A 5373-nucleotide genomic window follows, 5' to 3' on the forward strand; every position below is an offset into this window, starting at 1 on the left:
GGTGTGTCTGTGTGTGTGATTTCTGTCCGGCCATTGCACGTGTCCTAGGCCAGGGGAAACAAAACAAAACAAAAACCTTACAAAACACACACACACACACACACACACACAAACAACCCGGAAGTCTTGAAGCCAAAACTCTCCTTTATGGTCTCATTCTTTCTCTCTAGTCACTAACCTAGAACCACACGTTCATGCAGCCTGACATGGCAGCGCGGTTCTGATTATGGAGCCTGTACTGCTCAAAGGTACCTGCCCTCCTTTCTACAAATGAAGCTAGGAGATCCATATGCAAAAAGAGCTGGACCCTACATGTATAGTCACCTCAGAATGGATCAGAGAACTAAATATGACCCAAAAATAGAAACTTCTAAGAGAGAATGTCTCTTCTTAAAGATTTATTTATTTCTATTTGTTATTATTTTTTAAATTTGGCCAGAGAGAGAAAGGTAAAGTGAGAAAGCAAGTCACCAGGTTTGGGACTCGAACCATGGTCCATCATGTGGGAATCCAGTGCCTTTAACCGGCAGGAGAGTCAAGTTGTACATATTACCAACAGCTGGGTCAGTATTTATAATTCATGTTGCCAAACCCAAGTTCACAAAGATATTTTGTCTTAGGGTCCGCAGGTGGCATGGTGGTTGGGAGGAGTGGTTCAAGTCCCGGACCTGGCGGCTTGCTTTCTCACTTACCCTCTTTCTATCTCTCTTACTCTGTCCCTCTCTAGTCAAATTTTAAAAATAAATAAGTAAAGGGACCAGCAGTTGGCGTAATGGCTATGTCGCTGGATTTCCATGCATTCAAATGTGGTTCAAGTCCAGGACCCGGTGGCTTAAACTCATGCCAGGGGGCATTTGCCTGCATACCCAAGATCCGGAGAGGAGAATGGAGGAGAAGGGATTGCAGCATGGTCATCCTCCCTGGGGAGGATGTTTTCTGTCTCTTTCTGTCTTTCTGGTGAGTGCATGAGCCCTATAGCAAAAACCTCTCCAAAAGAAAAAGAAAAAAAAAAAAAAAAGAAATGAGCAACTGTTGTTTTTTTAAATGTATTTTTAAAACAATTTGAAGGTAGATCAAAGATTATGAACATTTTTTACCAAAAAGGATATCTAAATGGCTCAGAAGCACATACAAAGAAGCTCAACACCATTAGGTACTAGAGAAATGCAAATTAAAACCATGAGATACCACTACACATTTACATAGGTGTATATTGCTTAATAATAGGGCTACATTCTGAGGAATATAGGCGATTTTGTCGTACAAATATCAGAGAGTGTACTTACACAGACCTAGATGGTATAACTTACCACACATTGCTATAGTTTGCACATGTCCCCTCAAAGTGTTGGAATTCAGTTATACTGTGAAGACAAAATTTAATGCAATATGGGATTATAAGGGACATTAATTATTTCTAGTAATTTTTAAGGTAAGGGTCCAGCAGATGGCATATGGTTACATTGCTGGACTCCCATGCAGTTGACTATGGTTCGAGTAGCGGAACCAGTGGCTTAAAACTCATGCTGGGCATGTGCACGTGTGTGCCCAAGATCTGGAGAGGAGAATGGAGAAGGAATTGCAGTATGCTCATCCCTTCTGGAGGGTGATTTCTCGGTTTCTGTCTCTGTCTTGTGCATGCACCTTATAGCAAAAAATAAATAAATAAGTAAATAAATAAGAGACCAGGACGGACACAGGACATGTGCACTTCTGCTGTGACCAAGTTCTTGTTCCTCGATACTTTGTGCACCTCAGAACTCTGCAGAAAACTGCCACATTATTTACCACCAACAAGGTCCTCATTAGGTGTGGTCCCCTGACCTTGGATCTCCAAAATCTCAAGCTAAATAAACTTCTATTGTTTATAAATTACGCAGATTCAGGTATTTGTTACTAGCAACACAATAAACAATACCTAGGACATAAGATATAGCCTATTATAATCATACAGAACCACTGTTGTTTATGTTCTGTCATTGACATTTCCTTATGCAGGGTAAGACTATACATGGAACAGCTACAGTGAAGTATAGATAACACAAAGCATTAGTGAGGATGTGGAAAACTGGGACCCTCATACATTGCTGGTGGGACTATAGAATGGTTCATTTTGGAAAATACTTTGGCAGTTTCCTTTTTTTTTTTAATGTACACTTTATAAACAATTAGGTAAGCTTGGAGTTAACCAACATACATAAATTACGAGATACAAGCATCTATCTAAATTTTCTATATTTTTTTACAGAATCTTTATTAAATTGTTTAATATACATTTTTCTCATTTGTCATTTTGGAAGTCCTTTATTGTAAAGACAATTCTTCTTTCGGATGAAAACAGCAGCCATAGTGATTACTCTGGACCACCACGTTGGATAAATTCAGTTTCTTCTTGAGATACCAGTTTCCTTCTGTATTTCCGAGGTAAAGTTTTTATTATTTTTGCCATGTCTGGTGGACCCTGACACATCAGCAAATCTGGTGATTTACTTCCCTTAGAATGCTGTGAAACTGCAGAAGAATGGGATGGCAGCCCCGCTGACCTCAAAGCTCCTGATACATTGGGTTTAGGATTGTCTCTTGTCAGGAATTATTAATGGTATATGTGGCTTCACTACCTCACGACCCTGCTGGCAGACACCATCTTGCTGTCCATCATGACCCTTAGCAGTTTCTTAAAAAGTTAATCAGGGGCCAGGCCAGACTGTGACCCAATGGTAAAACGCTATGCTCTTCAAGGGTGAAACACATGGGAAGGCTCCAGGTTCGTGACTAGAGACCTCCCTAACTAAACTGGGGTTTGTATCCATGATTTGGGGCTGCTTAAAACTGGGAAATCAACTATGGTGTCAGAATCTTCTTGGTGGCACAGTCATTCTATCTCACTCATGAAATAAATAAACTTTAAAAATGATAAGCATAGGGACCAGCAGATGGTATAATGGTTACATCATTGGACTCCCATGTAGTCAACCGCAGTTTGAGTCCCGGACCCAGTGGCTTAAAACTCAGGTCAGATGTGTGTGCGTGCATGCCAAAAATCCTGAGACTGGAGGAGAAGGGATTACAGTGTGGCAGAAGGGATTACAGTGTGGCCAACCCCCCTGGGGGCTGATTTCTCGCTCTCTGTCTCTCTTTCTCTGTCTCTCCAGCAAGTGTATACACCCTATAGCAAAAACGTTTAAATTTTTTAAAAATAAAAAATGGAAATAAAGTTAAGAATAAATTTAGTACTTGACCTAGGAATTCCACTCTAAAGAATCCTTAGAGACAATGAAAACATATGTCCACACTAAGACTTGTATACAAATACGCATGGCAGCTAAAATTTTCATAACAGCTAAAAAGTAGAAACAATCTGGGACCAGCGGGTGGCATGGTGGTTAAGGCGCTAGAGACTCCCACATGGCCGACCACAGTTCGAGTCACAGATCTGGTGGCTGCTTTCTCACTTTCTCTGCTCTTTCTGGTCAAATTAAAATAAATAAAATTAAATAGTAATTCTTAAAAAATAAACTAGAAACAATCCAAATGTTACTTGGTCATAGCTGATGATTCAGCAATGAAAAGGGACATACTAGTGATACTTGCACCAACATAGACAAAATATTTTACATCAATAAAGCCAGACCAAAAGACCACATATTATATAATTCCATCTATATGATGTCTAGAAAAGCCAAATGTATAAAGACCAAAAACAGATCTTTGGCTTGGGGTGGGATTAGAGATTGGCTGTAAACAAAATGTAGGGAATTTGGTGTGTGTGTGTTGGGGGAGGGGCAGTGATAGAAATGTTCTACAAATAAATTGTGGCATTTGGCAATAGTTTCTTACATAGGATACTAAAAACACAAGGAACAAAAGAATAAAATGGAATTAGAATTCATCATTACTAAAAATTATTGTGCTTTGGGACTGGCAAATGGCATAATGGTTATGTTGCTAGACTCCTACATTGTCGACTGCAGTTCAAGTCTCAGACCTGGTAGCTTAAAACTTATGCCGGGCATATGTGTGTGCATGCCTAGAATCCTGAAAGGAGACTGGAGAAGGGATTGCAGCACGGATATCCCCCCTGGAGGGTGTTTCTCTGTCCCTCTGTGTCTCTCCAGTGTGCACAAGTACCCTATAGCAAAAATCTCTTTAAATAAAGGACAATCAAGAAAATGAAAAAACTCAGAGAAAATATTTGCAATCATACATCTGATTCTCATGTATGAAGAATGCTTACAACTCAATAATAAAGATAATCCAATAGGAAATAGCCCATTTAAAAACAGGCAAAGGATCTGAAGATATTTCATAAAATATTTAGCATTACTAGTCACCAGGGAAACACAAAGCAAAACCACAATGAATTATCACTTCACACCCACCAGGATGGTGGGAATCAAAGACAGATAATAACATGAGCTAACAGGTGGCGTGATGGTTAAGGGTGTTGAACTCCCACATGGCCAACCATGGTTCGAGTCCTGGACCTGGCAGCTTGCTTTCTTACTTTCTCTTCTCTCTCTCTCTCTCTCTCTCTCTCTCCTTCTCTGGTCAAATTAAAAATAAATAAGTCAATAAAGTTAGATAAAATAATTTTAAAAAATAATAAAATGAAGAAAGTCTGGCTCCTCAAATAATTGTGGACCAGCAGGTGGCATGGTGGTTAAGGCGCTGGATACTCCCATATGGCCGACCACAGTTCGAGTCCCAGACCTGGTGGCTTGCTTTCTCACTTTCTCTCTCTCTCTGTCTCTCCCTGGTCAAATTAAAATAAATAAATGAATAAAATTAAATAATTCTTTAAAAAAAGACAGATAATAGCATGATGACATGGATGTGGAGAAAACAGAATCCATATACACCACTGGTAGGAAAGTAAAATGGTGCATCAACTTTGGAAAACAGATGGGCAGTTCCATTTTTATTGTTGTTGTTGTTGGAGAGGTTTTTGCTATAGGGCACGTGTGCTCACCAGAAAGACAGAGACAGAAAGCGAGAAATCACCCCGCAGCGGGGATAGCCACACAGCAATCCATTCTCCTCTTGGGATCTTAGGCACGCATGCACATGTGCCCAGCATGAGTTTAAGCCACCAGGTCTGGGACTCAAACAGCGGTCGACTACATGGGAGTCCAGCGACATAGCCATTATGCCAACTGCTGGTCCCCTGGATGGGCAGTTCCTTAAAAGAGTAAACATAGTTAACAGCAATTCCACAATATAGCACTAGGTAGATACCCAAGAGAAATTAAAACATATGTCCAAATCAAAATATGTACATTTTCATAGCAGCACTGTTTTAAGATTACATTTTATTTATTTAAGAATTTTTTATTTAACTTTATTTATTTTTAATTTGACCAGAGAGAGACAGTG

Source organism: Tupaia chinensis, unplaced genomic scaffold (assembly GCF_000334495.1).
Source record: "Tupaia chinensis unplaced genomic scaffold, TupChi_1.0 Scaffold000093_1, whole genome shotgun sequence".
Taxonomy (NCBI): domain Eukaryota; kingdom Metazoa; phylum Chordata; class Mammalia; order Scandentia; family Tupaiidae; genus Tupaia; species Tupaia belangeri.